Raw genomic sequence first — 13,508 nt, 5'->3', positions numbered from 1 at the left:
GGGGGCATGTCACTGTGATGGTGCATGACACTGTGTCACAAGATATCCTGCAGATAATAGAAGATTTCAGTGAACTCAGAAGCGTACTAAAAAGAAGAATGTCCAAACGAACTTCTCTGAGCACCTTCCTATTCCACAAGAGAAGGAAAACAGAAAGCAGAAGATTTTTGGAAGTGAACCACTGGCCTGGAAAGTAGGGTAGGGTTTTGATTTTGTGGAACATTGGATTGCTTCTACTGGGGGAGAGGGGCTATATAATCTGGATGCCCTTCATCTTAGTGCAAGGGGAACCAATCCCTTTGGGACAGGCTGGCTAGAATAGTTAGGACTAAACTAATTAAACTAATAACAAAAGTGGAGGCATAAAAAGAGGGATGATATGAACACTCATTTAGCACAGAATCAAGAGGTTGACAACAAAATTAATCAAGGAACTAAAAAACATGAAGATAAGAAATTACTTAAATTTCCTATAAACCAATGCCAGGAGTTTGACAAACAAGAGGAACTGGAATTGTTCATTTATGAGCATAAATTTGATCTATTGATATTACTGAAACCTGGTGGGATGATTCACACAACTGGAATGTTAAAATCAATGGTTAAACCTATTTAGGGAGGATCGAGGAGCTAAAGGGGAGAAGGAGTTGCACTCTATCTCAAAAAATGGCATTACCTGTTTCAGACTCACTGACAACTAGGAAGAAAATTATCTTGAATGCTTATGGATCAATGTCTTAACAGATTAAGCTCAAGATGTGGTATTAGTATCTCTATAACATGTAGAGGGGAAAAACTGATCTGGGGGACTTGAATTTCAGTGACATATGCTGGAGGTCTCATGCTGCCAGTACTAAAACATCCTTGGAATTTTTAAAAAGTATAGATGACCATTTCTTCCTAACTCAAAACATATTGCAGCCAACATGGGGGAATTCTATATTAGACCAAGTCTTGACAGATAATGAGGACCTGATCACAGAACTAAAAATTAATGTTAGCTTAGGCACAAGTGATTATGATTTGATCATTTTTACAATGTATAAAGAGAATAAAGTCCAAACCAGAAATTACACTTACACACACACACACACACACACACACACACATTTGATGCTTTAAACGGGCCAGTTTCACAAAGCTGAAAACAATTAGGAGATGAATAAACTGAGACGAAGAATTTAATCAGAAAAATGTAAATAAAAATTGAAAATTGTTTAAGAACACATTTTTAGATTACCAAAAACTAGATAACAATTGAGGAAGAAGGCCATATTGGTTAAAAAAATCTGGTTTAGAGAGGAATTATAAATTAAATAATATGTAAAGGGAAAGTTGAAAGTAATGAATATACATCAGAACCTAGGAACTGTCGAAAATAGACAAGGGAAGCAAAGGGATACAAGAAGAAATCTATGGCCAGCAAAATTAAGGACAATAAGATGTTTTTAAACAAAGAATCCTGATGATACTATTGGCCCATTACTAGATGAAAGTGGCAAAATTAACAACAATTATTCAGAAAATGCAGAAGTGTTCAATAAATATTTCTGTTCTTTATTTGGGAAGAAGACAATGATGTAGTCTCATCATATGATAAGAATCTTTCCATTCCACTAGTATCTCAGGAGGAAGTTAAACAGCAGCTACTAAATTGAGACATTTTTAAATCGGCAGGTCCAGATCATTTGTATCCAAATGTTTTTAAAGAGTTGGCTGAGGAGCTCTCTGGACTGTCAATGTTGACACTGAGGAAGTTCCAGAAGACTGAAAGAAAGCTAATATTGTGCCAATATTTAAAAAGGGAAAATTGGATGACCGGGGTAATTATAGATCTATCAGTCTGACATCAATCCCAGGCAAGATAATGGAACAGCTGATGTGGGACTCAATTAATAAACAATCAAAGGAGGGAAATATAATTAATGCCAATCAACATGGCATAGAAAATATTTATAGAAAATAGATTGTGTCAAACTAACTTAACATATTTTTATGATGAGATTACAAGTTTGGTTGATAAAGGTAATAGCAATGTAATATAGCTAGGTTTCTGTAAAGCATTTGACTTGGTACTGCATGACACTTTGATTAAAAAAACCTAGAAAGAGATGAAATTAACATGGCACACGTTAAATGGATTAAAAACTGGCTAACTGTTAGGTATCAAAATGATTGAGCAGGTATGTTTATAGTGCAGTCCTACAGGTATCTGTTCTTGGCCCTATGCTATTTAACATTTTTATCAATGACCTGAAAGAAAACGTCATCACTGAAAGTTTACAGATGACACAAAAATTAGAGTGGAAAATAATGAAGGGGATAGGTCACTACTACAGAGCTATCTGGATTGCTTGGTAAACTGGATGCAAGCAAACAATACGCATTTTAGTATGATTACATGTAAATGTAAACATCAAGGAATACAATATATAGGCCATACTTACAGGATGGGAACCAGTGACTCTGACAAAGGCTTAGAGGCCATGATGGATAATCAGCTGCACAGGTGCTCCCAGCAAGATGCTATGGCCAAAAGGCTAATGCAATCCTTGCATGCATAAACAGGGGAATCATGAGTATTTGTAGAGAAGTTATTTTACCTCTGCATTTGGCACTGGCACAGGCCGTAGTGTAATTCTCTTTTCCAGTTCTTGTGTCTGCAATTTAAGAAGGCTGTTGGAAAAATTAGAGAGAGTTGAAAGAAGCGCCACAAGAATGAGTAAAGAATTAGAAAATCTGCCTTATTGTGATAGATTGAGCTCTTTGAGGTTATTTAGCTTAACAAAGAGAATATTAAGGGATGAGCTGATTACAGTCTAAAAGAACAAATATGGGGAACAAATATTTATAATGGGATCTTCAATCTAACGAGAAAGGTATAACATGATCCAATGGCTGGAAATTAAAGCTAGATGAATACAGACTGGAAATAAAGTGCAAATTTTTAACAGTGAGAGTAATTAATCATTGGAAGGGTCATGGTGGATTCTCCATCACTGACAATTTTTAAATCAAGATTAGATATTTTTCTAAAAGATATGCTCTAGGACAGTGGTTTCAACTTTTTTTAATTTGCAGACCCCAAAAAAATTTCAAATAGAAGTGCAGACCCCTTTGGAAACCTTAGACCCCTTAGGGGTCCACATACCACAGGTTGAAAACCACTGCTCTAGGAATTATTTTGGTGACGTTCTAAGGTCTGTGTTCTATAGATGGTCAGACTAGGTTATCACAATTGTCCCTTCTGGCCTTGGAATCTATGAATTAGAATATCTGGTTTTAACTCACAAAAAATATTTAGCAATAGATTACACAAAAGTACATAAGAATGGCCATACTGGGTCAGACCAATGGTCCATCTAGTCCAGTATTCTATCTTCTAACAGTGGCCAATGACAGGTACTTCAGAGGGAATGAACAGAACAGGTAATCATCAAGTGATCCATCCCCTGCCACCCCTTCCCAACTTCTGGCAAACAGAGACTAGGGATACCATCCCTGCCAATCCTGGCTAATAGCCATTGATGGACCTATCCTCCATGAATTTATTTAGTTCTTTTTTGAACCCTGTTATAGTCTTGGCCTTCATAACATCCTTTGGCAAGGAGTTCCACAGGTTGACTCTGCGTTGTGTGGAAAAAATACTTCCTTTTGTTTGTTTTAAACCTGCTGCCTATTAATTTCATTTGGTGACCCCTAGTTCTTGTGTTGTTAGAATGAGTAAATAACACTTCCTTATTTTGTTTTTCCACACCAGTCATGATTTTATAGACCGCTAACATACCCCCCCCCTTAGTCGTCCCTTTTCCAAGCTGAAAAGTTCCAGTCTTGTTAATCTCTCCTCATATGGAAGCCGTTCCATACCCCTAATCATTTTTGTTGCACTTTTCTGTACCTTTTCCAATTCCAATATATCTTTTTTGAGATGGGGAACCATATCCATACACAGTACTCAAAATGTGGACATACCATGGACTTATATAGAGGCAATAAAATATTTTCTATCTTATTATCTATCTCTTTCCTAGTGATTCCCAACATTCTGTTAGCTTTTTTGATTACTGCTACACATTGAGTGGATGTTTTCAGAAAACTATCCACGACTCCAAGATCCCTCTTGAGTGGTAACAGCTAATTTAGACCCCATCATTTTGTATGTATAGTTGGGATTATGTTTTCCAATGTGCATTATTCTGCATTTATCAATATTGAATTTCATCTGACAATTTGTTGCCCAGACACCCAGTTTTGTGAGAACCCTTTGTAACTCTTCCCAGCCTGCTTTGGACTTACCTATCTTGAGTAGTTTTGTATCATCTGCAAATTTTGCCACCTCACTGTTTACCCCTTTTTCCAGATAATTTATGAAATGTTGAATAGTACTGGTCCCAGTACAGACCCTTGGGGGACACCACTATTTACCTTTCTCCCTTCTGAAAACTGACCATTTATTCCTACCCTTTGTTTCCTGTCTTTTAACCAGTTACTGATGCATGAGAGGATCTTCCCTCTTATCACATGACAGTTTACTTTGCTTAAGAGCCTTTGGCAAAGGACCTTGTCAAAGGCTTTCTGAAAATCTAAATATCCATTGGATCCCCCTTGTCCACATGGTCATTGACTCCCTCAAAAAATTCTAGTAGATTAATGAGGAATGATTTTCCTTTACAAAAGCTCTGCTGACTCTTGCCCAACAAATCATGTTCATCTGTGCGTCTGATAATTCTGTTCTTTACTATAGATTCAACCAATTTGCCTGGTACTGAGGTTAGGCTTACTGGCCTGTAATTGCCAGGATCGCTTCAGGAGCCCTTTTTTTTTTTTAATTGGCATCACATTAGTTATCCTCCAGTCATCTGGTACAGAAGCTGATTGACGCGATAGGTTACATTCCACAGCTAACAGTTCTGCAATTTCACATTTGAGTTCCTTCAGAACTCTTGGGTGAATACTAGCTGGTCCTGGTGACTTATTACTGTTTAATTTATTAATTTGTTGCAAAACCTCCTCTAATGACATCTCTATCTGCTCTTTTAGTATCTCAATCGTCCAGTGGCCCCACTGGTTGTTTAGCAGGCTTCCTACTTCTGATGTACTTTAAAAAAATTTGCTGTTACTTTTTGAGTCTTTGCCTAGCTGTTGTTCAAATTCTTTTTTGGCCTTCCGAGTTATATTTTCACACTATACTTGGGGCTTGTCTACTCACAGGATAGACCGCCAAGTGCTCTCCCGTCAACTCTGGTACTCCACCGCTGCGAGAGGCGTAGGCGGAGTTGACAGAGGAACGTCAGCAATCAACTCACCGCAGCGAAGAGTAGATTTAATTATGTAGCTGAAGTTGCGTAACTTAGATCTATTTCCCCCACCCCCAGTGTAGACCAGGCCTTGCTCTTTTCTACTTTCTTCACTAGGATTTAACTTCCACTTTTTAAATGATGCCTTTTTGCCTCTAACTGCTGCTTTTACTTTGTTTAGCTATGGTGGCAATTTTTTGGTCCTATTACTATGTTTTTTAATTTGGGGTATATATTTAAATTGAGCCTCTATTATGGTGTCTTTAAAAAGTTTGTATGCAGTTACATCACTGCAGCTATATTGGAGTGGGGAGGCGAAGGAGCATTGTCTCCATGCAAATTCACAAGCAAAGGAAACACTTTTCAAGAGCTTAGAGCCCAGCTGCACAGCCAGTTTGCCAAAATATTAATAAATAAATACCCAGTGGTAAGCAGCCTTAGGTGACCACCTTCCAGTTTCTCTCTGCCTGACAGTAGGATCCTATTCCAAACTATCCACACTGCATATTTATCTGTTTGGATGAAGTGGAAACAGAAAATCAAATCATAACAAAGAGGGAGTAAAAAAGTGTCTTGAGTGATAGATTAGGTGTTGTATGCAATTAAATTGTCAATGAGACAAAAGGAATGCAAAATATATATCAGAAGATATCAACATTGTAGAGGAAAAGACAGAAGATGGTTGCAAATACATTTCTGGAGTCCTGGGGGGTGTGGGGAAGATACCCAGATTGCTGGGGGGGGGGTTGTTTGTTTTTTGGCCTAATGAATAAATCATCTCTGTCCCCCTTTATGCACCTGCTGCTTTGAAAAGCCCCTTGCACACCAACTGAACAGCAAATGCTGCACAATGCCTCAAATGTTGCTGGAGTCATGCCAGCAAAAATTATCACTCTTCAACCAAGATAAACATCATATTACTTCATTACCCTTTTAAAACATATGCAAATTAAATCCATTATTCTTTTTTCTCAGAGAAATGAAGTTCGTTTGGCTGGAATTCAACGGCTCCCTTTGTTATTGTTGACCATGAATGGATGAACTTCATGTAGATGATGCCCATTTCCCATCTTTGAATCAAACATTAATACCATTTGACAGTAATAAATAACATTTATCACAATGGGGATCTAATAATGATTTTCCCACTAAGCTCGCTCATCAGAACCTATCAGCTGACAACTGCATAAATGAGATTAGCATAACAGCTGCCTATGACAAATGTATCTAAATCATTTTAATGCCAGCTAGCTCTTTGATCTCCCTATCACGTTGTTGCAAAAACTAAATCCATTTCTCCAAGATACATGTTCTGTTTTATAGATACCTGGGTATATTCTACAGCATTATGGACTCCTGAGACTTTAGTAATGAAAAGAATTAGGAATATGAATTGGACACCATCCTGTAATGTAAATCTGCAGCACTGCCCTTCAGAATATAATTCCACTGCCTATTTTAAAGAATTATTTTGTAGAATTTTGAAACCAAGTATCTGTTTAATAGCTTCTGTCTGGGTATTTCCCCAGCATGTAATATATGTTTTAATGCAAATAATTTTATTAGTTTCACTTTGTGATTATTGCTTTCAGAGTTATCAGATTTATACAAATTTAAACTGACTGCCAGTAATATGAAATATGGCCTTTTATATACACACATTAAAACTCAAAATCAGTGTGTGTCGTGTCTGAATGCAAATGCGTTGGGGGGGGGAACTAATCGGAGATGCAATATATTCATTTTTAAAGGTGTTATTTAAGGGATGTCACTGTGCAGTAAACCCACAACAGGAAATTCAGAATAAAACTGAGCACTCAGATGTGACTCTACCTCCTTAACTCACCCAACTGAGCTGAATGGATGGGATTTTCAAGAGCACCTATGTGGTCTAGGAGCACAACCCCCATTATTAAAAACTTTCAATGGGAGTTGTGCTCCTAAGCCACTTGAGGCCAGATTTTTTAAGATATTTAGGTGTCTAAGAAAGCAAATAGATGCCTAGTGGGATTTTCAAAAGCACCTACCTCTTATCAGTAGGTGCCTGCAACCCAAGTGCCTAAATACCTTTGAAAATCTGACTAACTCTCAGATCAAGCCATATTGTAATGCACATCCCTATTCATGATGCAACACCTTGCGGACACTGTGAAATTTAAAGCAGAACTTTCACCACAGACTTTAAATTTTAATTCTGAATATCCTTGATTAAGTTGATTTATATCAGACATGTAAGTACACACACTTGGAGCCTGATCCAAACCCACTGATATCAGTAAAAATAATGCTTCACTGAGGTTTATATTTAGCTTTCAGTGCACTCATATTTCCCATGGGATCAGGCATGTGCCATAACAGTGAAGTAGATTAAATGTTCAGGTATGCTTATGACCCAGTACTCCAGTTTTGTAGCTCATCATAAAAAATGGCATATATTTTCCCCAGGTAGTTCCAAACTGTTGATAGGAATTACATGCACATATGTTGTAGAGCTGCGACTAAGTATGTTTTGTATTTAAATTGAAAATCAATACATACAGGGTCCAATTAACTCCAGGTGAAGTCAACAAGCACATTTCCATTGTCTTTAGTGGGAGCTGCACTGGGGTCATTGGAGGGAAGAATATAAGCACTAATCTGATTTCATTCAATTCAGTGGTAACACTCCTATCGACTCCCACATGTGCCAGGACGAAGCCTAATGTCTTTTAACATCCAGTCTACAATATATTATCTTAGGGTTTTACATAACATTGGCAAAAATGTTTATCTATAGGAAATAACGAGACTACAGGATTAGAGTTGTTACAGCATCCTAGTTAAAATGTTCTGTAACAAATAGCTTGCCCTCTAATGCTATTGTATTCAGTAGCACTTCATTCTAATATTTTCAATTAGAATTCATGAGATATTTTCTCCAACCAACCTACAATGCACTTTGCAAGCACGCTTTCATTTTCCATATCTCAGAAAAATGTCTGGTCATTTATTTTTCATGTAAGAAGAACAGAATGTATGGTCTTTTGTCCAAGCCTTTTGTTTTTTGAAGCAGGTCATTTTTCATAGATGAGAATGAGGTACACAAACTCAGTTTTGACAGCATTTCTTATCATTCCCTCCAGTTAACATTGTCATCTTTCATTATTTAATTTTTAAGTACAAGGAAGGCTGATTCATATCCATGATGTATAATTACAGACAGATCCAGGGTTTGGAAAGTAGAAATACTGAATTAGAACTGCACTAAGTGTCCTCATGCTTCCTGCAAAAAAATATTCCAAGTGCCACCAGGTAAAAAAAACAAGCAAACCAACCAAAAATGAATTAAATGAAGCCATGCTGTTGTAAGCACTATTTAAATGAAACTGAATACAAAACTAACAAGTCCATTGGCTGTGGTTGCAAGGTAATTTAAAATGTTTTCTAGTACAGATGATTAAATGTGTTTATATTAATCAATATGGGCTTTGAATGTGCTCATGGTCAAATAGTCTCCCTTTATAACCTCCACTTCACTTGGAATCACTTTGAGACAAGTCCACTCTGCATTTTGAAGAGGGAGGCACTTTCTGGAGTTCTTTCATATGATAATATACAGTATATATTCAGCCTTCTTTTTTGTTTAAAGTTTAAACAAACAGAAGCCTTATTAAGAAGATATCATTATTACATGCAGCTATTTCACTGTCTCTTATCTGAAGAGAAAGCAAGCAATTAGTTCAGAACATAAACTGATTCAAGACATTTACAGAACAAGAGGGAATAGACCAGCAGGAGATAAAATAGGTCCACTTTCGTGTTTCATTTTCAGCTGAGCCTTATTGAAAGAGAGTATACTTATTTCAACAGGTCTAACAGCATCTAACATATATAGCTTGGGTGATTTAAACTCTAATACTTGCAAAACTAACTAAAATATTGAAATATTTTCAATATTTCTTACAAATATCAAAAGTATACACACACAAAACTTCCCCAACAATGCCCATTAGGGCAGACAATAGTTAATGATGGTTACAATATATGTGAAATGTTGAGCTCTTGCAAATTGACACAGCTCCACTTACATCAGTTGACACCAGCAGAGAAATCAGGTTGAACTAACATTTAGTTTAATCAAAAATAATAATTTTTATTCAATTTAATTGATTGAGAATTGTTTTTAATTTAAAAAAATAAAATGAAATAAAATTTTGAAACAAATGATTTCAAAACAATCAAAATGTTCCATTTTGAAAGCGTCACTTAGCCATTCTATAGTGCTAGCCAGCTGTAGATCTCACTGGAGTCAGTTCAATATAGAGAAGTAGTCAGACTTTAAATTATTTCCTATTGTACAATTACACAAAATAGACATGAATTTGCTAAATGTTTTGGTTTGCTGAATGTGCATTTTTCACCCCCAAAAAATTTCAGCTGAAAAATTTTGCCCAGTTCTATTTATGGCTTTAATTAAGTGATAATTAAGCTCCATGAAGTCCTAACACTCGTTCCTCCCCTTTCCTTACAAAGGTCATCATGAAAGAAAGTAGGAACAATATTAGAAATTTGGCATGGGTTTTTTTAAATTATTTATTTGGAAGTATAAGCAGTACAAGGCACTTCTCAAACATCTTACGTGCCATAAAAATACATGCAAATATCTTCACATAATGGGATTTGTTGTAGCATAACCTTAAATAGGGAAAGCACACTCTTCTGATAGTTTGTGCGGGAATTTATGTACACTTTCTAAATTATTTATTTATTTCGATCACCAGATGTTGGACGGCATGTAAGTACAATAATACTTAATCCTTCTCTAGTGCTTTCCACTTGCAGATCTCACTAGGGTGAGTTGAATGTGGATAAGTAGTCAGAGTCTAAGCCCTGGTCTACACTGGGGGGGGGGAGGGGATCGATCTAAGTTATGCAACTTCAGCTACATGACTAACGTAGCTGAAGTTGACGTACTTAGATCGACTTACCGTGGTGTCTTCACCGCAGTGGGTTGACTGCTGCTGCTCCCCCATCAACTCTGCGCCTCTTGCGGCGCTGGAGTACAGGAGTCAATGGGAGAGCACACGGGGGTTAATTTATCACGTCTAGACTAGACACGATAAATGCATCCCTGCTGGATCGATCGCTGCCTGTTTCTCTGCTCTTGTACAGTTTTGATTGGATCCTGAATGTTCCTTTTAATGAATGAAACATAATTAATGTAGAATCACTGTTGTACCGAGCAAATTCATAATTAGTGACAATTTTGCACCTGATGTCATGGGTAGACAGTGTTCCCTTTAATTAGCTTGATAACTTGATTATTCATTGGGAGCTGCAAGAGTTACTGATCATTTTATATGTTTCCTGAAAAGAAAATTGCAGTTACAGCTGGGTGAATACAGCTGAAAAGTATTAGCAAATATTCTTAATAATCAAGGCCCTGATCTATCAAAGCACGAGTAGTTCCACCAACTTCAATGGATTGTTGCTTTGGTGGGTGTGCATGAAAACTCTGTGGGCATGGGAGGCAGTTACACTTTGTGTAAAATTAATATGGCTAATGTTATGGAGGTTAAACTATATGGAAGGAATGTGCATTTTCTCAGGACGTGTGGAGTGTCTATTGGAGAAGGGGTAAAAGAAATGTAAACAAAACATGGTACTTAATTAAAATCCTGTTAGGGCTCCAAAAGGGGCCACAATAGGTTGTGCTTTCTTTTTCGGATCTCTGTGTGATTTGGAGCAGGAGATGAAAGTAATCAGAACTCTGGTGGAAGTAAAATGTTTCCATTTTAAGACAGTGTCTGAGCTGCTTACAGCTTTGGATCCAGAAGCAAGCTAGTAAGCCTCTGTGTAAATGCAAATTACCTAGCTGATGGTCACAAAGGAGCTGCAAATAATGAATACATCTGGTCAGCAAACAAGCTACTAGAAGACTCAGATTATGGCCCTCCAGGAAAGGGAGGTGAAAAAACAAGTCAACCTGAAAATAAGGGGGACAGGTTAACCTTAAGGGGTGGGTGTGTGGGTGGGGGAGATGGGAACAGGGAATGGGGGTGGGGAAATTGGAATCATGTTTGGCTAAGGGCAGGAATGGGAACAGGGACACAGGTGTAAGGCTCTGTGGTGTCAGAGCTGGGAAGGGGGACACTAAGGAAGGAAACTGGAATCATGCTTGCTGGAAGTTCACCCCAAGAAACATCGAATTGTTTGCACCTTTGGACTTCGGGTATTGTTGCTCTCTGTTCATGCAAGAAGGACCAGGGAAGGAAGTGGGTGAAGGAATAAGCCCCCTAACAAAGGCCCTGATCTATCAAAGCACGAGTAGTTCCACCAACTCCAATGGATTGTTATCACCTGGTGTGGTAATTGGATGGCTCATATGCTTGAAATAAAACATGATAAGTGCTTTGTTGGATCAGAGTTGAAACCCATACGTTCAGCTCAATGACATTCACAATTCTTTTTACTTATTTGTATCAACGTTCATGGGAGTGACAATATGTGATTAAGAATGTATTTGAGAGCCTCAAATACTCATTTCTATAATCTTTTTGCATCACAAGTCCTCATGCAGATCTTGAAAGTTCTTTAAGACCAGGAGAGACATTTTGCTTCCAGAACTTATGGGTGACATATTGGGAAAGTAGTTTTATTGGGTGCATGGCTTTTCCTGCTGCATAGGCTCTTTTTCTAAAAATATTCAGTGAGTCTGGCTTTGTATATAATTATTTTCTAATAGTTAAAGATATCTGATTGCAGGATATCTGCAAGGGACCTCTCAGTCATTCTTCCAGGACCCCAATGAGCTGTGCTTCGAAAGAGATGGATGGAAAGAAGTTCTATTTCCAATGCTCTTTAATCTGTGTGTGAACGTGTGCATGTGTATTCATGTACCAAAGGAAAGGAAAGCATAGTAACATCTATACCCTGAAGATCCAAAATTTAGCATGAGTAGCAAGATTCCAATCCCATTGGGGATTTGGAGCAATCCTGAAATGGCAGGTCTACTCTCTGGGAAAGGCAAAAGGATGGCCAATCAACCAGCCCCAAAGCTATTGTGGCAGTGTGACTGATAAAGGCAAAAGCCCTAGAAGATGATTCCATGTAAGAGGAGTGGATGCTCTGGATTAGTTGGGAAGGGATTTCACAGAAAGAGGGGGAGAGCCATGGAGGAAGTATTGAGAGGTCCTAAAGGGAGAGGTGTCTTTTGAGGAAAGTAGTTTGAGCATTTGGAATAGTTCTGTCTGTGAAGCAGTGGAAAGGGGAGCGTAGAGTTAACCCTGAGCCTGCCACTCGATGGTGCTAGAGCATGTTGCACTTCTCCATCATGTGTGAGCTGTGCTTCAACAGACCTTGATGCTTTGAATGTTAGAAGATAACTTATAAGTAACTTTCTAGCATAATTCTGTAAGTCAACTGTTTATTAAGGATAACCTGCCATGATGACATTCAGGATAATTAATCCTAATAATGAAATGCTTGTCAATGATATGGTCTTATGACCAGTAACACCTAGCTACTGGATGGATCTTTTTCTCTACAACAGTAGAAATGGACTTCAGCACATTGTGTTTCTAAGGGATCATTACACAGTTTGGAACATGGAAGCCACTCGGCTGGTTAAAGCCACTCAGCCTTTGGCTTCTTGCCTCAACACCGCTACATGACCTATGCAATAACTGCTCAGATATGCTAGGCTGGTCGTGTCTTATTGCATAGTTAATCTACTTCTAGTTTATATAACTATGATGTACTTCCATAGTGGTTTAGCTGCAAAATTTTTCTTGTGCTTTGAAAAGCAGCTTAACACTATGTACCTTTAAATGGGACCAACCTTTGCCAAATGTGATATTTATTTGTTTACCAAGAGTATTGTATCATCTGATAAAAACAGGCTATACATTTTTTCCCTCCCAGTTTCACTGTAAGCATTATTAGATTTCAAATATTTTTCTTTTCGTAAATTCCTTCACAAGTCCAAAAAGTCGTCTTTCCAGGACCACTCCCAACAGTATCATTAGGTGATATCTTCCATCAGTACTGAACATTGTAGATGCTGTGCATAAATATGGTATCTGTATTCATATTACGTTAATCTGAACAGCATAATATCACATACTATTTGTTTTCAAATGCACCTACAAACCATACATGACCAAACAAAAACCAAATAACTTTGATGTTTAGAAATGACACTACCTAAATTATAATAAAATTGTTTAAGCT

The sequence above is a fragment of the Caretta caretta genome, chromosome 12 (assembly GCF_965140235.1).
Source record: "Caretta caretta isolate rCarCar2 chromosome 12, rCarCar1.hap1, whole genome shotgun sequence".
In the NCBI taxonomy this organism is placed as follows: domain Eukaryota; kingdom Metazoa; phylum Chordata; order Testudines; family Cheloniidae; genus Caretta; species Caretta caretta.
The sequence above is the reverse complement of the archived record's forward strand: the minus strand, read 5'-3'. Positions refer to the sequence as shown.